This window comes from Ursus arctos, unplaced genomic scaffold (assembly GCF_023065955.2).
Source record: "Ursus arctos isolate Adak ecotype North America unplaced genomic scaffold, UrsArc2.0 scaffold_1, whole genome shotgun sequence".
Classification (NCBI taxonomy): domain Eukaryota; kingdom Metazoa; phylum Chordata; class Mammalia; order Carnivora; family Ursidae; genus Ursus; species Ursus arctos.
In genome coordinates this window covers 18,190,901-18,218,070 of record NW_026622763.1, presented here as the reverse complement: position 1 = coordinate 18,218,070, position 27,170 = coordinate 18,190,901, and positions in this window count along the sequence as shown.

Genomic DNA, 27,170 nt, shown 5'->3' with positions numbered 1-27,170 from the left:
AAGGCAGACAATACTAAATCTCAGCAAGGGAACGGAGCAACTGAGCTCTCATCCACTGCTGGCAAATTGAGAGTACAATGGTACAACTACTTTGAAAAAATGTTTCATGGTCTCTACTAATGCTGAACATAGGCATATTCTAGGAGCCAGTCATTCCACTCACAGGTATTCATTGATAGAAATACATACATACTATACACAAAAGTGTATAAGAAGGTTCATTGTATTATTTGAAACAGTTCTAGACTGGAAAAATATGTGTTCAGCAACAGCAGAATGGATGTGTCTTGGTATATTCATATGATAATTAGCACAGAGGTAGGAAAACAATGACCCGCGGCTACATGAAATGAAGAGTGGATCTCCAGACTTAATGTTGAATGAAATAAGCATGAACTCACATCAGAGTTCATATTGTATGATTCTATTTATAGTAAGCCCCCAAACACAGGCAAGACTGAGCTTTGGTTATGAGACTCAGAATAGTGGCTAACTTTGGATGGGTGGGGTATGAGGTTGAGATTTCCAAGTTGTTGGTGATGTTTGTGAGTTGTGCTGGGGGGCTGCTTATAAACTTCATAAAAATTCAACAAGCTATATTAAGATTTGTATACTTTTTGCATGTATATTATATTTTATTAAAAAGCTTGTAAAATAGAATATGAACAGGATTGCTGACTGTCTCTGGGCACTATAGGAAAAGGGGAGGCACAGGAGAGAAGCAGGAGATGAGTTCATTGACCCAATTGGGTTGACAATCAAGTTACAGTTAGAAAGCCTTCATGAATAGTCACCAAGACAGAACTGCCTTGGGTGTTGTGTTTTCTAGCTCATGCAGGACTTCTCCATACATTCACTTGATTCCTTTTCATGAATGAAGTAAGAATTAATTCTTGTTCCAATTCTGCCTCTCCGGAAACTGAGACTCACAGATATTGGGTGATATTTCCAAGGGAGCAAAGCCAAGAAACATAGAGGCAGTCGTACGCTAGCTGCAAATACTATTCTCTTTTCTCTCCACCACTGTTAGACAACTGGATGTTTGAATTTAAAGAAAGGTCAGATGGACTAAATTGTTTCTCACAGCTTTGCTGTGAAATTGGCATTATCCTCACTTTACAGATGTGGTTCAGAAATATTAAACAATCAATGAATATACAATCTAGTAAGTCCCTGGGGTAGGCTCTAAACGTGGATCTGTCCCATTCGAAAGCTCATTTCTTTCTATCCAATGCAGCTGATAGCTGTCCATGATTGTATTAGTAATTCAGTTATAAGAACACAACAGCAGAAGGAGCGCTGCGGGTTATTTTGGGAGCCTTGTGGAGGTGGCATCTTTGAGATGGATTGAAACAGGAGACCCTTCAGTGGAGAGAACTCTGAGTTGGGGGATGGGTCAGCAAAGTGTTAGAAGCTTCAGCGATCAGTGAGCAGACTAGTTTGGATAAAGCAGAGAGTTAGTTTTTAAGTTCCATGAGGTCAGGGACTACATCTGTTTTGTGAACCGAGTTCTCCCCAGAGCTTGACCTATTTTACCTTATTATTCTATTATTCTATTCTATTCTATTCTATTCTATTCTATTCTATTCTATTCTATTTTTAAAGATTTTTATTTATTTATTTGAGAGCCAGAGCGTGAGAGATCTTGAGGAGGGGGAGGGGTAAAGGGAGAAGCAGACTCCCTACTGAACAAAGAGCCTGATGCAGGGCTTGATCCCAGGACCCCTGGGATCATGATCTGAGCTGAAGGCAGACTCTTAACTGACTGAACCACCCCGGCACCCCTATTCTCATCTATTTAATTTTATTTTTTACCTTTTATTTTTTTTAAGTTTTAATTCCAGTTAGTTAAACTACAGTGTAATATTAGTTTCAGGTGTACAGTTTAGTGATTCAGCCCTTCCATACAACAGCCAGTGCTCATCACAAGTGCACTTCTTAATCCCCATCACCTATTTCACCCACCCCCTTATCCACCTCCCTTCTGGTGACCAGAGCTTGACCCATTTTAAATGCTTGGTTAATACTTGCTGAATCAATGAAAGGATAAGTGAATAAAGTGAATATTTAGAATCAAAATTGAGTAGAAGGTAACTTTATGGATGGCATAGTTTATTCATGCCAATGATAACACCATCTGACATACCAGTTAAAAACTAAGTACCTAGAAAATAAGATGGTATCAGCAAAGTCTGCTGAGAAAAGAATTCAGGGAAATTAGAGCTTTCCAAGCATGACTTTGCATTTGAGTGCTGTGGGTTTCTCAGAACTCAGAATAGAGATAGCTTAGCTCACTACCTGCCCTGGGGCCAGCACCTGGACATCATACTTACGGCAGTGCACCAACTCTTTCTATCTGGTCTTTAGAGTCTTTGTCCTTGTCAGGATTGACATTTCTTGGAAACTTTTTTCTGAGCTCTTTTCATAAGAAAAATGATTTGTTGAGATAATGATCTGCACAGTGCAACAGGGTATTTCAAGTACCACTTCCTCTTGGGGAAAACAGCATTTTGGGTCACTGTTTAAGAATTTGTCTTTTTTGGTGTTGTAGGAACACTGCTCCTCAAATAGCTTCCACCTATGAGATGAGGAGATGATGAATCTTCTAACCTCGGTGTCTCTGACATTTACATTTATGTGCTTCTGGAAAGACTCATTTCTGACATCATGGCTGGTTGAATGATTGTACCCAAAAGGTGTTGATTAATGGATCCTGGTCAACCCTGAAAGAAGCTTATAATGGACTGTAATGAGGTTGTCCATGACTCTGTCCATTTTATCACCCACTCATGAAGATGTCAAAGCCAGACTTTAGACAGACAATTGGAATACATTAATAATATATTTTGGATGAGAAATTATTATACAAAATTTCAGTAGGTTGCAAAGACGTGCTGTATTTCAGTAAGTATAAATGATGTTATCGGGCCAGTTAGTCAATGTCACAAGTACAGAATGGGACACATCAGACTATATTGCAATTTAAATATAAATGGCCTAGGGTTTTAACTAACTGCCAGTCAAAAAATGGAAACCAAAAAAGTATATTTTCTAATAAACACTTCCAGTCCTGTCTGTCCTGTTCCAGAAAATTTCTATTTCCTAGAAGTTGTTCCTTCACCTAATGCAAAGAGCAAGAGCGCGTACGTCGAAGCGCAACCTGGTCCCCTGGCCGCGTTTGCGGGTTCGGGACTGGACATTTGATTTAAGAATGGGAGCCCATCTCTGAGGATTTTTAAATAGGACCTTTCTAAAGTTCTGATATGATAATTATTAAGTTCTAATTTTAAAATACGATCATAGAATCAGAGAGTGGTAAACAGTTTTCTTTTGGAAAGCCTGGGTTCTACGAGATAAAGCTCTAGATGGGTAGGTGGCCATGTCTCCATCATTGGGGCAGCAGAGGAATCTGGTCTGTGGAGAGCGGAACAGATGAGAGATGGAAAGAGAGACCCCCAGCTAAATTGAGGGTCCTCAGTCAGTTATTTCTGTAGCTCAGCTGCATTCTTCTTCTCTCCTTATCATTCTGTTCTATAAACCTACTGGAACGTAGTGACTTCCCTTTTAACCCAAGCTAATTATGTGTCATCTGCAATGCCAAATGTCCTAAGTGACAACAAACAAACTTAAGCTCCAATTATAGTGCCTGGAATAATGGTGGGATAATCATAATACACTAAATCCCAAGGTAACCCTAATCTAAACTGTCGCAGCTGCTCTAATATGGACTGCTGTGCTCATTCCCAGGCCGGGAGGGAGAAGACTTAGAGAAAGAGGATGCAGCCATGTAGAATTGTTCAAAGGATTGCCACGGAGAGGTCGGAGTAGATTCTCTATGTTGCTCCAATGAACAAAAACTGATACCAACGGTAGAAAGTTAGAACACAGATCTCAACAGTATAAAAATTGTCTTTCTAAGCATTAGAGTCATCCGACAATGGAGTGGATGGCCTCTTGAAGTATCAAGGTCTCCATCAAGGGAAAGTCGGGCCAGAACTTGGATAAGGTGATAACCTTATCTGGGAGTTTGACAGACGGGTGGCAACTCATAGCTATAATTTATTAGAAGCCTTTCTAAGTGTGAAGCACTGTGCTTGACATGTGTTTTATGTAAATTTATACTTCATCTCTAGAAAAATCATATGTAATTGATATCACCATATCCATTAAAATATTTGCCAAATATCGTGTGTACGAGCAATATTTTAGTATTTTTTAAATGCTAAAGATAATTTGTGGAATTACATTATGGTTAGTTTCAATCTTTGTCCTAAGTATTTATAATTTTACCATTTCATGGCATATTTTTAGTTAATAAATGGTTCTCAATTTTGACTCAATTCTACATTAAAGGGTGACCTACTGTATTTTCAGATAAGTATAAGCTAAAGCACTTTCATTTCCATTATGATTAATTCAGTCTATTTACCCCAAAAGCTCCCTGTAATATTTTCAGGACAGAGTGGATAATGTTCTTTCATTTATTGTATAGTAGGAAAACTCACTGTAGTTGTCTTACTGTCCTCTAGTTGTGAAGCTCATATACTTATCTTTCATAGGTGGGTAACAAAAGCAGTTACACTTCCTACTTTACTGTTACTCCTCATCCCCAAATCTTTAATATTATCTGCTCCACAAATATTCCAAAATCACCACTTAAGGGTCTGCTTAACATCAGACTGAATGGCTCGTTCCTTTTGGAAGATAACCCATATCTGACAACTAGCCCAACTTACTGTACTCTTTATAAGATAAGGAAATCTCATCACAATACATTCTAAAATATTTTTTGAGACTTAAAGCTCTCTATATCCATCTATTTAATTTTGTTTTTTTTTTTTTACTGGATAGTATAAAAAGTCTGCTACATCATCTCATTGTTGCTTTAATTTCACTCCTTCTCCTTTCCTAGTTTGTCCCACATTCCTTTTCTTTATAAAATGTCAGTGAAAAGACTAAACATAAATATACAAAGATCAGAGCTAAACCAGATGCAGAGAGACTGACAGTTAATGCCAGATGCTGGAGACGCTCTTCAAATTAAATATTCAGCACCAGGTGGTTGAATTGGCTTAACAAAGGAACACGTGCTTATGAGGGATACAAAGATGGAGTTAGAGGGACTAGTTCTCATTTGGAGAAAATTAAGTTATTTAATGAAATAAATACAAGAAGGATTTGAAATCAAAGTAAAAATGAAATTAAGTTAAATCACTCATTCACATCTATACAGAAGGGAATGTTATTGCAATTTGTAAAACTTCTTTTCAAAATTAATACTTAGGGCAAATGCTAGTATTTATAATATCAGCTAAAGGAAAAAATCCTTTAATTATGCTTTAGTGACAGCATAATATTAAGTCTGTTTCCAATTCCCTACAGACTGGTAATAATTAAAATAATCAACTTTTCTTCATATGGGTTAAAGTACAAATAGAATAGCTTGTACAAATATACCGTATTTCTTGTACTGAAAGCTCTCAGAGCTGAAATTTCGGTTGGTGCCTTTAAAACTGGTTGCAGTAAATGAACTGACCACGTAGTATAAGTTTAAGCAGAAACGACCTCAAGGGCATTTTCAGATGTTTTCTCAACACAAGTGAAACAAGTCATTACAGATATGCTGTGATACGTGTTTGAGATATGTGTTCACAGTCATTACTTAAATTTATTTCTTAAGTGCACTATACGATAGAGATTAATGAGACATTAGCCTTTTAAAAATGTTTCAGACAATATTAAAAATACAGCAAATGAAGAGCCGTGTAGTCAATACATCGAGTCTCCTGTACGCCCCTTCCACCTCCCTAACTCTGACCTTGCAGAAGTAACCATGCTTCTGAATTTAGCGTTTATCATTTTGGAATGACTTCAAGTCCCAATAGCAACTTATTTTTATAATAACAGTATAATAGAAATAAATAGTATTTCTACTGTGTATACTTTGTTAGAGTTTCTATAGTTGTTAACAAGAAACACTTTGATACAGTTTAAGCCTTCCTCTAAGCAGCCATCTTTTATAACCCCAAATCTTCCAAGTGCTGAAATTTATTCCAAAGACCACACGTTAGTCATGATCATAAGAAGATGAACATGGGGGGCGCCTGAGTGGCTCAGTTGGTTAAACGTTTACATGTGGCTCAGGTCATGATCCCAGGATTCTGAGATCGAGTCCTTCTCCCTCTCCCTCTGCCCCTGCTTGTGCTCTCTCTCTCTGTCAAATAAATAAAAAAAATCTTTTTTAAAAAAGGAGATGAACATGGCAAGAACCAAGAGATCATAGGATGTCCTTCTGATCAAATGATAAAACTATAAAAGAACGTTGTGCGCACATAAACATGATTTTTTCATGGTTTCACAAATACGATAATGTAAAATATTTACACTTTGGGCACATAGAACTGAGTATCTACATTATAAGAGATTGGTTTAAAATGTAATGCAAACTAAACATATAATGGAATACCATGACACAGGACACACTTGCTTGTCTCAGGGGGGTGGGGCAGTAGCTGGTTAGCTGCGTGGTTCAGAGCATGGTTCCTACCACCTGTGGTACCCCAAGTTGACCATATAGAAATCTTCTTCTTTAGTCATATCTTTTTTACCATAATATTGTAACATAATTTTCAAGAGGACATGCTTCAATGGGATTTGTAACAAGAAAGTGCAGACCCCTTATCTACTCTATCCCCCCACCAATTCCCTCTCCCGAGGGGCAGCTGTGATCAATTCTTCTAGCTATTTATTCTGGAATTTACTCTGTATTTCTAAATCACATGTGTGGACTATATTATTGCTTTCTCTGGGGGACATAAAAGTTTTCTGTTGCTTCTGTAGCAAATTACCATAAATGTGACTTGAACAACACAGACCAACCATCATACAGTTCTGTAGGATAGACATCTGACACGGATCACCCTGGGCTACAATCCAGGTGCCTCTGTGTTCTTTCCTGGAGGCCCTAGAACAGAAACCATTTCCTGGCTCTTTCTAGCTTCTAGAAACATTCCTTGGCTCATGGCCTCCTTCGCCCATCTTCAAAGCCAGCAAACTGCTTTTCTTAAGCAGTTCCATCTTCCTTTTTCCTTTGAATGATTCTCTGCCTCCTTCTTTCATTTGTAAGGACCTTCGTGATTACATTGGGTCAACTAGATAATCTAGTGTAATCTCCCTATTATAACACCATCTTGTGAACAAACTTAATTCCATCTAGTTTCTTAATTCCCCTGTGCCACGTGATGTAACACATTCACAGGTTCTGAGGATTAGGATGTGGGCATTTCAGGGGGATGTTTATTTGGCACAATGCAGGGGAACTGGAGCTCATCATCCAAAATGTAGGCTTTCACTCAATCGTCTTATTTTCTGGCTGTTATGTGTAGCAGCCGAACCTTCGATATTTCTGGTGTCCCCAAGTCCTTGGTCCTGTTTTTCCATCAGTCTTCTGTTGTCATAAAGAAAGGTCATAGTGGGACTGCATGTGACTGGATCAGGAACCCAGAGGTTTATCTGATCCTTAACTAATTCTTTTGTTTTCTGTCCCATTCTACTCCCCCATCCTTAGGAATGCCATGTCCCCCTCTCAATTCTTGAAACTCTCTGAGGTTCTGTGTTGTGAATTGGCTGGTTTCCAGGCTTGGTCCCTGAAAGAACTTAGCTTCTTTCTGCTTACAGGCATTTTTCTCATGATTCTTTTCTCTCCCATTCTCTTGCTGCTTTTGGCTAAAAAATTCTTTGCTGTGATTTTAAAAAGACTTCAGGAGAAAGTTGAAGCAAATGTGTGTGTCCCATCAGCCATGTCTAACCAGGAGTGTAATATACTCATTTCACAGCAGAGAAGGTGAAGTCCTAAGGATATCAAATAACTTGCCTATGGCCACAAAACTAGTTAATTTGAAACCAGAATTCCTATCGAGGCTTTTCTGATTCTTACATTGGGAGGAAGATTAGATGAGATGAACTTTAAGTTCTCTCCCTAAACTAAGATTTTATGAATGTGGTAAATCAAAGTCATTCTCAGGATTTTATCGTCTCTTTCACCTGAAAGCCAATTCGTAGCTACCAACATGTCATATAATGTCTACAGGATTATAATTAACTTGAGAAATATTTGTCCTTGTAATTCATTTGTGCCATAAACACAATGGTCATCTGATAAATATTAGAATGAAAGAATAATGAATGCTTATTTGCCAAAGAGACTTGATCTTCAGGGTCAACCAACCTATAATTCTGGGAACAGTTCCCGCCAGAGCAAAGGCTCAGATTAAGCCCCTGATACGATGCAATGCTAATTCTGATAGCAGCATTCTGTGCTTTGTGAGTGAGCAGTCAGTGCACGGTCTTCCCAGCGCTCTTTCATAAACACGTTTGAGAAAAGGTGGCCATGGTCATTTGTGTGGCTCATTACCATTTGGTAATATTGCCAAAGGATCTAAATTTCAGGAATTTTTTCTTGATAACATTTTTGGTATTTGGGAGTAGGAGGCATCCATGTTAGTGGTATATTCCTTACAGTTTCCCAGCCTCAGATAGAGTGGAGAAGGTGTTAAGCTAGGGCCATAACCTTAGAAGCTTTAAAAATTAAAAAGTTTATAGTGTCAAGAGAATGAGAAGGTAAGCCACAGACTGGGGGAAAATATCCACTGAAGACATACCTGATAAAGGAGTGTTACCAAAATATACAAAGAACCCTTCAAACTTAACAATAGAAAAATGAACAACCCAACTAAAAAATGGATAAAAGACCCAAACAGTCACCCCACCAAAGAAGATATACAGATGGCAAATAAGCATATGAAAAGAGGTTCCACATCCTATGTCATTAGGGAATTGCAAATTAAAACAACGAGATACCACTACACACCTACTAGAATGGCCCAAATCCAGAACACTGACAACACCAAATGCTGGCGAGGATGTGGCGCATCAGGAACTCTCACTCACCGCTCTCGGGAATGCAAAATGGTACTGCCGCTTGGGAAGATACTTGGTCAGTTTCTTACAAAACTAAACATACTCTTACCATAAGATCTAGCAGGCATGCTCCTGGGTATTTATCCAAAGGAGTTGAAAACATGCCCACATCCAAACCTGCACACAGATGTTTATTCATCATTGCTATGACTTGGGAGCAACCAAGATGTCCTCCAGTAGGCAAATGGATAAATGGTGGTACATCCAGAGAAGAGAATATTATTCAGCACTAGAGAGAAACGGTTATCGTGGGGTCAAGGGTGGGCCACCCAAACATACCCCAATGGCATACTGATTATTTCGAGTTGAAGGTACACAGGAAACAGCCCTGCAAGGACACTCAGACCCTCCTTTGTCCCCCTGCAATGAGGAAATAAATTGCCCATCTGAAAGGTGCCCTCCCTGTACTAGGATGTAAAAAGATATCCTTATCTTCAGAGATAGGAACCTTAGAGCCAAGAAAGCTGTGGAAACAAACCTCATTACTTTTTATTAATCGACTAGCACAGGCCAAATTCCCCTAGAATTCCTTACTAATGAAAGCTCCTAAACACCTGCTGTTGTTGTTGTTGTTGTTTAATCTTATAAATTCACCACAAATTTATCATCTCTCTGTTGAAAATGTATAAAAACTGCCTGCCTTGGTCATGTCTTTGGGTCTCATTTTCATCATTGGGCCTCTGTGCACGGGCAATAAAACTTTGTTTTCACCTGTTAATCTGTCTCATGTAAATTTAATTCTTATTCCAGCTTAAGGAACTTGGACAAAGAAAACTTTCTTCCTCCCCTTCACTCTCAAGCAATACAAAGACATGGAGGAATCTCCAATGTACATTACTAAGTGAAGGAAGCCAATCTGTACATGCTACATACTACAGGATTCCAACTATAGGACATTCTGGAAAGGCAAAACCATGGAGACAGTTAAAAGGTAAGCAGTTGCCAGGACTGGGGGCAGGGAGGAATAAATAGGTGGAGATCAGAGGTTTTTTAGGGCAAAGAAACTCCTCTTTATGATACACGCTATTCTACATTTATCCAAACCCACAGACTATCCAAGTGTGAACCCTAATGTAAGCTATGGACTTTGGCTAATGATATGTCAGTGTAGGTTCATTGATTGGAACGAGAGTATCATTCGGATGCAGATACTGATAATGGGGAAATCATGCGAGTGTAGGGGCAAAGGGCACATTGGAACTCTCTGTACCTTCTGATCAATTTTGCTGTGAGCTTAACTTTTTTAAAAAATAAAATCTACTAAAAAAGTTGATGGTGTCCCATATCCATTGATTAAATTACAAGTTGAAAAAATTACGGTATCTCCATTATAAGTCAACCCTGAAACAGTATAAATCGTGAATTTTTCCCCCCTAAATGACAATGTCCTTACTTTTGGTGGGGTGGAATAGCAAATTCTTTCAAAGAAAATTTGTGGTCTCATTTTTGTGTGGGGGCTCCCACCTGCTGGAGCATGTGGTCTGTATTTTAGTGACCCAGTGGTAGGTGGAGGCCCTCAAATCATGTTGCTTTCCCTTCCCCACTGATTCCCTTGGTCCCCATGGCTGAGATTCACGGAAAGATACCAATCCTGAAAATCGCTACCATGGTGAGGTAACTGTTTAGGCCATAGGTGCATAATTCCCCTTGGTTCCTGAGGTCCCTGGTGAGCTTGGTGACTCTTCAGAGGCCACTTTCAAGGCTGAACATGGGTTAAGACAGAAAAATGTAAATTTGAAAGCTATCTCCTCTTGTTTAACTGCCCTAACTTAGGCAAGTTATTTTATCTCTTTGAACTCCAGATTATTCTGTGATATTTGTTTTAAAATACCAGTCCCTTAGGAGGATGGTGAGGAAGAAATGCAATAGCACACTTGAAGCAGTCAAGAGATATCATTTTACTCCTCTCTTCCTCAGGAGTCATTTTAACCAAGTTCACTAGTTCCTGAGTTAGCTGAGATATCAGACTTAGCTAAGAAAAGTCATTTAAACTAGTTAAAACGGAAGTGGTGCAAGAAGGCCCCTGTAAGGGGAATACAGTGGTGAGGATTTCATGTCTTTGCAACAAACTGTTACAAGTGATGTCTTTTCTCTAGCGTGCCTTTTGTGCCACTTAAATCACTCAAGGTGGTTAGATACTGCTTTTTCTTACACCCAAGTGGCCCATTCCCCGCTCCCGGTCCTTGACAGGTGGGGAAATGTGCGGTTGTCTGAACCTAGTGTCTGTTTGGGGAGGTAGTGGTACTGTGTGTGGCATGGAGGGTGGGAGGCAGGGATCCTAGGCCAGACGTTCTCTTAAGTGCACATAGTGGGGAAAAGCCAATCACCAAAACCCTTTTGTGGGGAGGGCAGAGAGACTACCCAGCAGAGCCCTGATGGTAGCATATGCCTGCTGGGTACCTCTGCCCTTGGCCACATTGCTCTGAGGTCCCCCTGGCTGACAGGTGCTCCTTAACAAGGTGGAGGGGCTCTTGACATCATGGCGGCTTCTCTCCTTCGGATACGCTTATGGAGCGTGGGGGGCACAGGGACAAGTGGCGTATTAGAAATCATGGGGAAATAGGGACAGCGTGAGACTTAAACCCCCAGCTCCATTTTCTATTCACTCTGGATAATAAAGCAGCCACCCTTGTTGCCCAGACTCCACCATCTGTAAAAGGGGACAAGGAGGCTGTAAAAATCAAGAGCAGGAACGTGTGTGACAGAGCACATTGTGGGTGTGCCATCAATGACTTCCAAAATTAAAAATAAAAGTTAAATGTTGCAGAAATACAGAATAAGTCATAGCCCAAAAGAAACCTAGCTTTCCACGCCTCCTGAAATAACACCCAGGGAATTTTTTTGATCATTACCCCAAGTCTAAAACAATAGTATCACTTAAAAAATAACTCTTTATTTATATTTTACTGGCTTAAAACTGCCTTGAAAGACATTTTAATCAAACAGTGGCTCTTCCTAAATTAATTTGAGAGATTAAGTCATAAGGACTATTTGAAGAAACTTTTTTTTTTTAGTTCTCCTTGAACACTTGGTATGTTAATAAATAAATGGATTTCTAACTCTGATATTTTAAGTAAGTATTTGGCTACTGTCTAGAAAAAAAAGCCTTTTTATATTTCTGAAAAGCTCCCTAATGTCATCTTAATTTTGTCAAAGTATTTAGTTTTGTATGAACACTGTCCTTTCCAGAACTCACATGATTGCACGAAGACCAATTAATGAATTCTGACTTCCTTATTTGCATATACTTGGAGGCCATAACTCTGAAGACTCAGAATACTCTTTTCTGATACATTAGCTCATTTCTGAAGAGCAGCCCAAATTGGATCCCTTGACAACTTCGATCTTGTTTAACAGGAAAATAAAGGTATGAAAAACAAACAAACAAAAACAAACCCAAAACATTTCCCCAAATACAACCTGTAGGTTTCCACATAGAGAAACAAGATTCACACTTCCAGAAAGTAACAGTGCCCAATAGGGGAGAGGACATTTTTATTGAGCACCTGCTATGGAACCAGAATTGTGCCAAGAACTTTTGATGCACAGACTCCACTTCATTCAGTCCTTACAAGGACCCCATGACACAGACATCCCCTTCACATTTTTGTGCATCCTGCTTCCCAAAGAGGTCTCTCTTCCTAGTGGCCCCGCACTCCCCTCTGTTTCATCTCCAGGTGTGGCAGAGCTTCCCAGCACTTTCAGATTGTGGCACGTGTGGAAAAGCATAACATTTGCTTAGCACACTCAACAAACAGCAGAGCGTTCTGGCGCATGTAGATAAGGCTTGGTGAAAAAATTCGTATAAGAAATTATGAGAAAAATAGAATGCATGTACTATAGATGTTATATACTGAGTTTGTACTACACTTATAAATGAAAGTATTTTAAACTTTTAATGAGAAACTTAACCCTGCTTTTCTGAACATAGCTTTATTATTTATTAGAAATGGTTATTGGAGTGTAACTTACATCCAATGAAACACACAGATTTTAAATGTAAATTCTTGATCTTTTTGACAAGTGTACACGTCTCCCCCACTCAAGGTATACTAGCACATTTTTATCACCCTAGAAAGTTCTTTTATGCCTGCTCTCAGTGAATGCCTGGACCTTAGACGCAGCTGCCTGACCTGGTATCTATTACTGTAGAAAGTTTTCCTATTATAGAACTTCATATAAGTGGAATAATACAGCATATACTCTTTTGTGTCTCACTCCTTTTATTAAGCATTAGGTTTTCAAGACTCATTCTGCCTGTTCCATGTATTAGTAATTTGTTACTTTTAGTTGCTAAGTAGTATTCCATTATGTGAATATACCATAGTTTGCATATCTAGTTTCCTGTTGTTGGATACCTGGGTTATTTTTAATATTTGGCATTATAGGTAAGCTACTGTAAACATGCTTTCCCAAGGCCTTTTGTGAACTTGTGAATTTTTGTTTTCATGGATAAACACCTAGTGTAAAGTGGCCAAGTAATACGGCAGATGTATGTTGAACTTTTCACAAAACTCCTGGTTTCCCAAAGTCATTGTATCATTGTACTCACCTACTAACAATGCAGGGAGTTCTGTTGCTTTCACGTCTATGTCAGTGGTTAGGGGTGTTATTGTTTTTACTTGCAGCCATTCCGGTTGGTTTGTGATGATATCTAACTATCATTTTAATTTGAATTCCTTGATAAATAATTATGTTGAGCACTTTTTTTTAATGTGTTATCAGCCATTTAAAAATCGTCTTTTGTGAAGTGTTCAAGGGTTACTCAGTTTTTATTTAGGTTGTCTTTTTATTTTGAGTTTAAGTGTTCTTTATATTCTGGATATAACTCCTCTGTCAGATGTTGTTTTATAAATATTTTCTCCCCACCTGGGACTAATGTTTTTCTTTTCTTAATGGTATTTTTGTTACATACTGAAGTTTTTAGTATTAATGAAGTCCAATTTGTCAGTATTTTATTTTATGGTTAGTGCTTTCCCTGTGTTCTCTATGATTTTTTCACTCATACCAAAGGCATGAAAATATTCTCTTATGTTTCATACTATTAAACTTTAGAGTTTTAGCTTTTAAATTTGGATCTGTGATTGATCTGAAATCTTTTGTGTATGTGTGATATACATTTGGAGATTTTCTAGATTTGTACTATCTGATACGTTAGTAACCGGCCATATGTGGATACATTTAAATTAATTAAAAATGAATTAAAATTAAAAATTCAGTTGCTAAGTCACTCTAGCCAAATTTCAAGTGTTCAATAGTCACACACAGACAGTGACTATCATCGTCAATACAGATATAGAACATTTCTACTACTGCAGAAAGTTCTATTGGCATATTTTATTATCACTGATTTCTGATTTAATAATATTGCAACCAGAGAGTATCCTCTGAATGATTTTGACTTTGGAAATTTAATAGGACTTGTTTTATGGCCTAGAAAATAGTCTACCTTGGTGAATTCTTCCCGTGCACTTGAGAAGATTACACAGTCCTTTTTTTGTTCTTGAGTGTAGTGTTCCCCAGCTCTCAGCTGAGTTAGATCTTCCATGTCTTTGTTATTTTGTTGTTGTTGTCGTCTAGTTGTCCTATCAACTGCAGAGAGATGGGTGATAAATTCTTCAACAATTGTGGACCTATCTATTCTATAGTTCCATCACACTGAAAATTGTTAATTTTTGTGATCACTTAACCCTGTCATCATTATGAAATGCCTCTCTACTTTGGTAATACTTGTTGTCTTGAAGTCTACTTTGGTTATAAAATGAAATAATGGTAGACTTTTAATGGTTAGTATTTGCATTTTATATCCTTTTCCACTTTCCACTCTTCCACTTTCAACTTTTCTGTGTGTTTATGCTTGAAATGTGTTTCTTGTCAACAACATACACTTCGGGGTATTTTTGTTTTTGTTTTTTAGCTAGTTTGACAATCTCTAGCTTTTAATTTGGCTCTTTAGTCCACATGTAATTACTGATACATGTAGGTTTTAATCTACTGTAGTGATACTTACTTTATATTGTTCATCTGCTCTAGAGTTCTTGTTCCTCTTTTTCTGACTTGTGTGTGTGTGTGTGTGTGTGTGTGAATTAAGTATTTTTATTTTCTGTGTTATTATCATTTATGTCTTTTTATGCAATTTTATTTTTCAGTGGTTGGTCTAGAGATTATAATATGCATCTCTAACTTGTTTCATCTACAAGAAGAAATTATTCTACTATTGTACAAACAATGTAAGAATCTTAAAATAATGTACTTTAATTACTACTTTCTCACCCTTCGTGCTCTTATCATATATTCTATTTCTAAATATGCCAGAACCTCACATAGCATGGTTATTATTTTACTTTAAAAGATCAAGAGTCTTTAAATTGTGTGTGTGTTTAACGTCCTTCATATTTACTAACATGTTTTCTCTTTCTGGTATTCTTTATTTCTTCTTCAAGAACTGGGTCTCTATCTGGCGTTGTTTCCTTTTAGCCTAAATAATTTATTTTGGTATTCCTTATAGTAGAAGTCTGTATGAAACAATTTCCTTCACTTTTGCCTTGTTGAAAATATCTTTGTTTTGCCTGCCTTTATTTTTGGGAAATAACTGCACTAAAACTAGAATTCTAGATTGATTTTTTCCCCCTCTTCTCAACACTTTAAAGATGTCATTCCACTGTCTTCTGGGCTCCATTGTTTCTAGCGAGAAGCTGTAATTTCTATTGTTGTTCCCTTTATGTAATATGTCTTATTTTCACTGGCAGCTTTTAAGATGTTCTCTTTATGTTTGTTTCTCAGCAGCTTGATTATGATGTGTCTAAAAGTGCTTTTATTGGTGTTTGTGTTTATCCTTCTTTGAGTTTGCTGAGTTTATTGCATCTTCAGCTAATGTTTTCCATATATTTTAGAAAATGCTAGGCTATTCAAATATTTCTTCTGCGACTCAAATTATATGTTCATTTGAACATCATATATTATATATATATTATATATATATTTATACACATTATATATAACATATACATCAGATATCTTGAATGCAAACAGAGTTCAAAACCAAACTGACAGTCTTCAATTTCACAGATTCCTCCCTCCAATGTGTCCGGTCTGCTAATAAACTCATTGAAAGGATCCTTTATCTATCACCTATTTTTCATTTCTAGCATTTCCGTTTGGCTCTGCAATTGTCCATCTGTTCAAACATGTTGTTCACTTTTTTCACTCTGTCAGTTTATATATTTATTATTATTATCTTAAAGTGCTTATCTGATAATTCCAAAATAGCTCTATTCTACAGGACTGGTTTTATTTACTGTTTTCTCTTTGAGGAAAGTAATTTTTTTTTTTTTTTTACTTTTTCATGTGTCTTTGAGTTTGATTTTGATTGAATTTAGACATCACAAATTACATATAAATGGTAGAGTCTGAAGAAAATAATAATCATATCTAGAAAAGAGTAGACCTTGTTTGTCTGGCAGGCCACTACAGAGAAGTTTTGAGACACTCTTGTCTGTAGCTGATTTTGGTCTGAAGGTTTTGCTGCTTTAGTTAGATTCCGTTTGCTATAGGCTTCACATTATTTGATAGAGGAGTCAAAACCTTCCCTCTAGCAAGACTTGCGATGTGAATGCTTGAGGAGAATATATCAGTTCTTCTTCTCTGTCTTTGACTTTCTCAGGCCCTGTTTGCCTTTGCCTCATGCCTGTCTCTACCTTCCCGCCCTCTCCCAACTACACATGGCCCCTCCCTTGTCCTCAGCCCAAGGGCCTGGGGTTTCTCTCAATATCCCTGTGCTGTCCTAGGGCTTCAGCAGGGGCTGAGGTGTCTTCTTGAGCTCTCCAGGCCTTCCTCGAATAGGTAAAAGGACCTACCCTAGTAAGGTGAGGCCATAAGTGTCAGTGGAATTTCTCAGTTCTCCTTAGACGTGGGCAGGTCATGCACACTGGCTGGTGGGAAAAGAGATGTTTTCCTCAGCTTTCCAGTTCCCTCCCAGGGGCAGACAGCTGCTGCCTCATAATCAGCCAGGCTCTGAGTTCCGGAGAGGGGGGGCAGGGTCCCTTCTGTTCTGCTCAGAGGTCAGCAGGCTCGGCACACCTGGGCCTCAAGAGCTTTTGCTCTTTTCCCCTACCCTCAAGCTGTTTTGTGAGCTCTCAGTGAAGGCCCAAAGGAAAGAGTCAGTGGGTGGGAGCAGATCCCTGTGTCCGAGCTCTTGGGGAGTCGAAATCCCCTTAACATTGAGCTAAATGTGCAGCTCCTGGTTCCTTATCAGCTTCCTCTTTCCATTCACTGTGCTGTCAAGCATAAACGCAGTTCTCCTAGGAGGTCATTGCCACTTCTTGTATGTGGGTTCAGTAGGTTTCTTTACAACTTGAATGCTCTTACAGGCTTTAAAGAATTACAATTTTGTAGATTATCTGGCTCGTTCTTATTGTTAGGGTGGGAGCAATGTTCTCTTGTGACTTTCTATATCCCAAGTGGGAGTGGAAGCCAATATAGCTTTTTCTATCAAGTTTAATGTTGCAATGGTTACAAGCAAATCCTAATTGCCTTTTTAGTGTGTTCTCTTCACGTTCCCATCATCATCATTGAAAACAGCTTCACACAGAGGTGATAAAAAATTTGAAACTTTTTTTTATTTTATGACCAAACGTTTGCAAGAATTAAAGTTATATTTAAAGATTTTAATAGGCTTCCTTTTTTATTGACAAATGGCATGTTAAATTTTATTTTATAAGAATGCAAACAGAGTTCAAATGCAAACTATCTGCTGCATATCAAGTATTTGAAAATAACAATGAAGCTCCAATTTACAGAACATGCATGGCTAAGCAGTCACCAGGAGCCTAGCTGGGTTGCTAGCACGAGCAATCAGCCACAAAGCAACACTTATCTATTATATATGAAATAGAGATTTGGGGCTACACTGTCTAGAGCTGCACCTGCCAGGAGCCCCTGACTACTTTCACCTCAACAAGTAGCACCTTGGGCTGTGTGCCCTGCTCTGTGGGCATTTGGAATATGTACTCTAGCGGGTCTGTGTGTCCCTTATTCTTGGTGGGCAGCTGAGTGTTTTGCAGCTGGCTGTTGACATAGAGGTCCAGATGGAACTATTCTCGATGCCATCTGAGAGAAGCATGGGCCCACCACTGAACCTTGCCACACTTGGGTCACCCTTCAGGGAGCCTTGGAAGAGACTGCTGTGGCTAGAGTTGCCTGACCTTGTGTTCCTGCCACCCCAGGCTTGTCTGGTTGTGCAGCGGGCTGAGAGAATCATTATCTTATGGTCTATCTTAAACCATTGGCATACACCAGTCGCTCAGAGACCGGGCAGACTCACACTACTTCCTGGTTGCTCCCCGCCCTTCTCCCTTCTCTCACTTAATCCTGTGTTCTGAGTTTTGTTCTCACTTGTAAGATAAAATGCATATAAACATGACAGATAAACAATGGGTAGTGTTTTAGTATAAGTATGTCTCAAATATTGCTCAGGACCTACTTACATTAAAGAATTATTAATTAAAGAGTTATGTATTTTTTATCTGAAATTCTAATGTTAACTGGGAGTCTTACGTTTTTATTTGCTAAATCTGGAAAGTCAACTCTTTTGGATATAGCCAGTAATAAAGCAAACTCCTGATTATTTTTGTCCTTGGCTAGCTATGTTGAGCTGACCAGCACACTCAACTTCTATATATGCGTCAGCTCCATCTATGTGACAGGGTTGGGTGAGACTCAAATGAGATAATGAAAGTAAATCCTGTTGGTATCCTTGCTCTACAGAGGTAAGAGCCAGCATAATGATTATGGAATTCTAGGTAAAGTGACTAAGCTCTGTTAAAAGTACTTTTGCTTTTCAGGCGGGATGGTGGCCATGAGGGAGATAGGATAGAGTAGCTAGGGCATTCTGAGCCTCCGTTTGAATCCTGATTCCACCACTTAACCAGCTGTTAGGGATGCTCAACAAACTATTCAGCATTGCTACACCTCAGTCCCTCTCTATGTAAAGTGGAGATGCTATTAGGACAGAGCTCCCGGGGCGCAGGGTGCTAGCACTTACAGTAACAGTGGCAGGCAGCAGGTGCTTGGTGGGTGAGAAGGTCATTCCTGTTTTGCTGAAAGGAGACTTTGGTACTCCTCCCACTACATCAAACAGGAGATTGCCTCCTCCACCTTTTCATAAACATTTCCCTGAGATATTAATAGATGTCCCATAGTAAAAAAAAGTTCCTATGATCAAAAGTTTGAGAAATGCTGCACATTACATGCACTGTTGAAGCTTCACACCACACATTCGCACATCAAAGCTTCTGAGAGGATCCATTACAGAGAAACGTGTTCTATTTATTTTCCCAGGATTTCTTAAACGTATTTATACATGAAACACCTCTTTTATGGCCCATCTATTAACATCCTGTGTAACTATTTTCACCTGCCAACATCCTTGTTATAAAAAATTCTTCCAACGCAAGGGACAAAGTCAAGAGGTACTACTATTAATGGGCAATGCAACAAGAAATAAAAGTTGATTTAAAGTGATAAAAAGGGGCACCAGGTGGCTCAGTTGGTTAAGCCTCTACTTTTGGCTCAGGTCATAATCTCAGGGTCCTGGAATTGAGCTCTGTGAAGGGCTCCCTGCTCGGCAGGGAGCCTGCTTCTCCCTTTCCCTCTGCCCCTCCCCGCCCCCACTTGTGTGCGCACTCTCTCTCTCTCTCTTCCACTCTCTCAAATAAAAAAGAATAAAGTGATAAAAATAATCAGAGGCAGTGCAAATAGTGGTAAAACTTCATGGAAGTTAGGGGTTGGTATGATGTTACAGGTGAGATAAACCTTCACCTACTAAAGAGAATCTGGAGCTTTCCCCTCAAATTAGGACACAAAGCTAGAGGGACATAAACACAGTATGTGTAGGCCATGTGCTAACTACCGAGACAACTGAAAACAGGGATGGGAGGAGCATCCATGGAGAGGACCATCTTTCATCACACACCCCTCTGTAAACCTGATGTTAAAAACTTGCTCATGAGGTCCTTGGATAACAATTTATAAATAAAACAAACAAACAAACTTTGACTTCTCCAAGTTTTCAGGCTTGGTTAACTCTAGGCTGGACCAACTCTAGACCTGATGAAAGAGATACATGTAGGGAATCAGGACCCCCGCATCCCCTCCACTGGCCAGTGGAGCTACGATCCATCACCGCTAGCCAGCTGTAGCTGCGCGCAGTACTTCCCACCCGCTCCCTCTCAATTCTGTGCTTGCTTTAGTAATCTTCCCGCCCTCCCTCCCTTCTTTTCTTTTTCACATTTCACGCCGTCCTGCCGTTCTGTATTACAATGTAAGATTAAAAAGGAACTAATAAGCCCAGGGCAACTGGCTGATTGGCAAATTCAACTACCATACTATCTAGACAATACTAGGACTGCTTTTCCTCCCAGCAAATCCATACGTGCCTGCTCCTATCTGGCATTTTTATTATTTTTTTTTTTTTTAGCAAAAAGATCCTGAAAATTCACCAGTAATCCTAAGATAAGAAGAATTTCAAGATGCAGCAAGCTTTAGAAATGGGCTCTGGATGCATTATCTCAGCTCCCTTAAATTGCCAAAGCAAGTCAGGGTGGCCTGACTGCCTGATTAAGTGATTAATTCTGCCTAGATTTCATTTCTGTGGTTTTTGGACTTCAGGTATGTTCTAGATTAAAGCATTAGACTTTTACCAAGAAATCTGAATTTGGTTCCCCCTTGGTATCTATGTGCAGCTCACATTAGAGACCAAATTTCATCCATCAAAACTCAGCTCAGAATTCCTTTCCTTTCTGAACCCTGATTTCTTCCTTTGTTCTCCAGACACTTGTACTCATAATTGCCCGTAAGTTCTCATACACACTTTTGCACCACCATCTCCTATGCTGTGCTACAATCTGCTTACCTGTCTATCCTGAATTTCCTAGGAAGTACATTTTAGACATACAGACGGTGTGTATAATCCCTTCCCATTGAGCATGGGCAGGACCTGTGAATACGATGGGATAGCGCTCCATTGATCAGGTTACAGTACGCGGCAAAGGTGACGCATAGTCAGTCTGAGATTACCTTACTTACATCAGGCTGTCCCAGGAGGTGGCGGGGGCACGGCACAGCTGATATCTTGATGTTAGCCCATGGACACAGAGTTTGGACTTCTGATCTGCAGAACTATAAAATAATAAATGTGTGTCATTTTAGGCCACATTACAGCAGCCATAAAAAGCTGATAGGGATTGCAACCCCTGCCCCGTTCTCTATGATTTTGGTGACTCTCGGTCACGTGCTTACCCTCGTTGCTCCCCAAAAGAGAAGAGGCGACCTGACCAAGATTTTCTATCCTGGATTTAAAATGTGACGTGAACTGAAACCAGGATTAGAATGGAAGGCATTCAGAGCTAAATCATCTTAGCGCGATACCCAGAATCAGGCTCTTAAATGAATTTCAACAGCTGAGGTCCTTCCCAAGGCGGACCATTCTGATTACCCTTTAAGCCAGTTAGCACCCCAGTATCTTCATGAATTCCTTTTTTTTTTTTTTTCCTTAAGTTAGCCAAATGCAGTTTCTTTTGCTTGCAACCACAAAAATCCTACCGGCTATCATTTGGTCAGCACTTACTATCTTCTCCCCAAAATATTCTCTCTGGTTTGACTTCTCCTTACAAGTACTGTGCTTTGTCTTTACTTACATTTTAACTCTTTATAATAATTAACACTTTACACTTCAATTCTTTACAATAAACTCCTAGAATAATTCTAGGATTAGCTATTTGGAGACCGATTTCCGGGGAAATAGACACAAAGGGTTAACTCGCCCGATGTCGTCACATGGCTGTTTCATAGCAGCACCTGAATTCAATCACGGGTTCTTAATTTCAACTGTCCATTACCCCAGCCACCAAGATATATATGTGAGACAGACAGAATTGACATGACAATACATTAGTTTCAGGGGTACGACATAACGATTCAATATTTATATGTAGTACAAAATTTCCACAAGTCTAATGAACGTCCATCACCACACATATTTTGTTGTTGTTGTTGTGGTAAGAATTTTCAAGATCTACTCTCTTAGCAACTTTCAAATATGCAATATGGTATTATTAACTACAGCCACCAGGATATACATTATATCCCCAAGACTTACTTATTTTGCAACTGGAACTTTGTGCTGTTTAACCACCTTCACTCATCCACTAGGCCAAATTGCTTTAAAATAAATGATTGTCAAAGAAAGATGAAAGCGGTATTCCTCACAGAGGGAAGAGAAGAATCTATGGTTAAGGGCAATGCAGCTGTTGTAGATAGAGAAGCCACAGGAGGAGGTTATTTGAGAAGGGAGGAACCCTCTGGCTACAGGAATCAATCCACCAATGCTGATTGTTCCTCCCAGTATTGTGTTCTGTGCTGTGATGTTTGGACAAAATATTATGGACAAGAGTTATGAGAAACAAAAGACATGCTTCCTGTTCCCATTGATGATAAGGCCAATGGCAGCAAAGAAAAGGCCGTTGGGAGGATTATAGGAGATAACGCCAGGAAATCTCTCAGCAAGGTGTTTGGCAAGTAATGAGGCAAAATAAACATTTACCTAATTCTAGGACTGACCAACATCTCTGTCAGAGACAGTCTTCCTTGAGAGGGATTGGCCCCAGCTTACGGCCCTGATCCTATGTTGGTGGGTTTCCTGCTTACTTGTCTGAAGGCAATCTTATTTTCCTCCTTTTTTAGACCCCCAAAGGGCTTTTCACTTTGAGCTCCCCCATATGCCCCCCCTCCAATGTCTATCAGACAATGTGGCAGGATGGAGTTTTCTCCCTCCACTTCCCCATTCCCTCTTTTCCTGGACTGAGTGGCCAGAAGGCCATCTTTGATGAGGAGAGAGTGTGGGCAAGAGAGGGCCTTGGAGCCATATCGTTAGCAGCATTAGCTAGAGAAATGTTGACTGTCTTCCATGATTCCCTCTGAGGCTAGGTATCAGACCCACATCCTGGAAGGAATGGAAGGGCCCAAGCCTTCCCTTCCAGCACCATCTAGGGGAAACTGTGACAGTCCAAAGAGGAAGAGGTGGGGGTTGGGGGAAAGGCAGAGATAAAAAGATCAAGAGACAAAAGGGAGAACTGAAAGTGGAACAGAGAGGAGGTGGACTGAGAGGGACAAGTAATTTGTTCATTCATTCTCTGGATATGTATGGGCATCTTTTCAGGGAATGTGCTTGTGGGAAAAGGTTCCTGCCCTCAAGGAACTCACATGCCAGTGAAGATGTGAACAATAAACCTGTGAACAAATGGACAAGCTAGATGATTTCAGAGAGGGCCATGTCCTAAGACAAAGGTACAAGAGAATGATGTGATGGAGAGTCCCCAGGGGCGAGAGTGGGAGATAAGGAGGCCTGGGCAGGTCTCTCTGAGGAGGTCTGAAAGATGGGAAGGCAGCATGCAGAGATGAAAGAATGTTCCAGGCAGAAAAAGAACCACAAGCCAACATGGAGGTAAGGAGAAAGATTGGTCCAGGTAGAAAGAAGACAAACGTTCAAAGTCTTGGTGGCCACATGCCTGCTGTGGTCAAGCAATGGCAAGTAGACAGTGGGTCTGGGATCTGGGGGCATGCGTGTTTCTGCTCATCCACGTTTACAGATGAGGAACCCAAGGCACATTAGTGAGCTGGCTCTCCCGGAGGGACAGAGCCAATGCAGAGCTGAGCCAGGCTGAACCCGAGGCGTCTCCACCACAGCCACTCACTCTTTCCCTTAAGCCGTGGAGATTTTCTCTGGATTCAGCTCGTAGGCTGCCTGATCTCCAAGAGGTTTGGGTTTTCTTTACTGTTTCCATGATGTCCTAAAGAAACCTTAAGTGACATCATTCTTAGTATTAACCTTTATTATTTGGCAATTCTACCATTTTCCTCCTGTTTTCTGTCCACCCTTCTTTTTTTATGAAATCAAGCCTGCCTCCCCACACTGGGTTTATTCAGCCACCTCAGCAGGCCTCTAGAGACAGAGTCTTCTGGGCCAGGAGAGAATAGCTTTTCCATGTCTAAGAGAAAGGGAGGTGGGCTTTAATCACAGGGTCCCCCTCCAAATGCTCTAGAACACGGGGAGTAGCAGGGGCCTAGCTCTTACCCCTCCCCTCTGCTTATTCTGATATTCCCACTCACCTGAGGGCAGACGTCATAAGGATTCTCAAACTTCATAGAAGGTGCTAGAATTTTGGCTGGAGCCTGGTAAGAATACAAATTCCAGGGCCCTACCACCAGAGGCTCTGACTCAGTGGACCTGGGACAGGGCCCAGGAATCTGCATTTAAAAGATATCTCCAGACAATTATCATATGGTTTCACTCATTTATGGAACATAAGAAGTAGGAAGATCGGTAGGAGAAGGAAGGGAATAATGAAAGGGGGGTAAACAGAAGGGGGAATGAACCATGAGAGACTATGGACTCTGGGAAACAAACTGAGGGCTTCAGAGGGGAGGGGGTGGGGGACTGGGATAGACTGGAGATGGGTAGTAAGGAGGGCATGTATCGCATGGTGCACTGGGTGTTATACATAAGTAATGAATTATGGAACTTTACATCAAAAACTAGGGATGTACTGTATAGTGACTAACATAATATAATAAAAAATATTATAAAAAAATAAAATAAAAGCAAAACAAAAAAAAATAAAAAAATAAAAGATATCTCCATTCCCAAAGTATTAAAAGTAGCTTTGTTAAAAACAAAACAAAGAAGACATCTTCATCAATTTTTCTCTATATCAAAATAAATCTGATTCTGGTGACACAAATATCTTCCTTCATCTTTTAATTCAAGTATGTGCATTAATACGAGTTTCAAAAGCATTATTTAAGATTCCTTGAGTATAATTTGAATTTAATATTGAGTAAATAGTAGATATTATTAACACTACTGAGAGATAAATTAAAGGATACATATTATAAGAAGGTTAAAATGATATATTAAAGTGGATATAATTAATTTACCTACCTTAACTTGGTAATTAATTTATCCACAGCAAGTTGTAAAACCAACTAAAATACCAAGATGCTATTTCTCATTTATTTATTAAAATATAATTTGACTCAGCTTCAATCTCTGTCAGTCCTGAGGACCCTCCCTTCCCAGAGGTCACAGGATGAAGAAGGCTTAGACAGTGTGTGAAAAATTGTGGGGGTCCTCTAATATTCTGTCTATCATGGGGGCCCCCGATAACTACATGTTTTAAGTTCATAGGTATCCCTTGAACCTGACAGTTCTCCTGCTTCCTGTCTGGGCTTGGGGTCTGGGAAGCCAGCAGGGAGGGGAGGGCTGGGACCCTGGTGCCAAATGCCCAGCCTCTCTGGGCAGCCAAGCAGCTGTTATTCTTTCCACCGACCTGCCGCCTTCTTCTGGAGGCCTCTGCACAGCTGTATGGGGTGGGGTAACATGACCAAGGGAACCCTCAGAATTCCTCTCCTTTCCAGTTAGGGCACCAGTCTGAAATCTGCATTTGTAATGATTTCCCTCAAGGAATTCTGACTTCCACGAATGCTGCCCTAAGGGAATATATTCTGGATTCCTGTGTTCATTTGTTCATTCGCTCACTCTGCAAGTGTTTATTGTCCTTTGCTCTGTACCAGGAACTGTTCTAGACACTGAAGAAGCAGTGATCAAAACAGGCAGAAGCCCCTACCCTCATAGAGCTTACACCGCTCTGTGGTGAGACAGACAGTAAACAAGCTAACAAAGAAACACAGGATGCAGAGTCAGGTGGTGATGGGGAAGAGGCACGCAGTGGAAAGGGAAGAGGGACAGGGGTGCTTCTCTCAGAAGGGTGATGGGGTCTCCTGGTAAAGATGTCCTCTGGGGCCAGCCCTGGAGGAAGTGAGAACTCTCCAGGAAGAGGAGCCCCGGGCAGACCCTAGCAATTTTGCAGGCTGAGGCTAGGTGATGCTTCGTGTCTCTGGGGGATAGTGGGGAGGCCAGTGTGGCTGGAGCAGAACAGGGGAGGCAAGACTGCATTACACGGCTAGGCAGGGTCAGCCAGGCGGCCAGCTGGGCCAGAGGAAGAACCCGGATTTCACTGAATGTGGAAGGATAAACCCCTTTGGATCCTGGCAATGACTGCCATAGTGCATGCTGCTGGTGCCCTGCTCAGAGCTTCTGGGATTCCTTTTATTTGCTGTGGGTCATTCCCCCAGCTTCTGTGTACCTTCAGAGGACTGCCCAAGTGCATTGGAGCCATCACTCCAGGGCGAACGGGAAGAGCCAGAATAGCCTGAAGAGCTTAAAGTCTGCTGGGTGGACAGGGGAGCCATGGCCCCAGGCCAATGCTGATGGCTCTGGCGGCACAAAAGGGCTAACCCCCCCCCCTCCCTAGCCTGCTGACGGCCCCCACTCTCTCTTTTGTCACTTGCACCAAATCTTCGGTTCAAGTTCTGCTTCTGGGAGAACCCACCCCGTGACAACCCCCAGAAAGCTAATCCCCTGTCAGCTCTTCATTTATCAGACCGTGTTCCATGTCCCCCGTGGAGAGCTTGGCTGGCAGCCTCCAGCAGGGATTCTGTGTAATTCCCACTTGCCTCCCACTCTTTCGGCTTTATCTTCTCGCTACTTCTGAGTTTGAATATCTCCCCATCGCGGGGAGTTCACAGCACCATTCTGGGGAGGCAGCAGAGGCTACTACAGACATTCCCATCCAAGAGAGCGCTTCCGTCTTGGCTCTGGCACCTGCTGGCTGTGTGGGCGAGGCGCCTGTGCCATCTGAGCTCCGGCGTCCTCATATGGGGATTGGCGATAATCGAGCCACCTGGTCAGGTACTTGTGCCAGTTAACTGCCACCAAGCGTGGGAAGTGGGTAGCTTCGCCGTTGCTGCTCAGGAAATGCCAGAGACTTCCTTTCCTATGTTACTCTCAGATCTTCAAACTCTCCTCCCTTCCCTCAAGGAGCTGGGGGAGGCTTTCAGAAATGATCATGTAAATAGCAAACATACATTGTACATTTACTAATCTTCCAGAAGAGTGTTAAATGCTTTGTACCTGTAATCTCTCTGAGCTCACTTACCTTGTCCGCAATTTAAAGTAGACAATGTATTTGTGTGTGTGTGTGTGTGTGTGTGAGAGAGAGAGAGAGAGAGAGAGAGAGAAAGAAAGAAAGAGAGAGAGATTTTGGTTAAGCTAATACAGGCAGATCTTCAAGTAT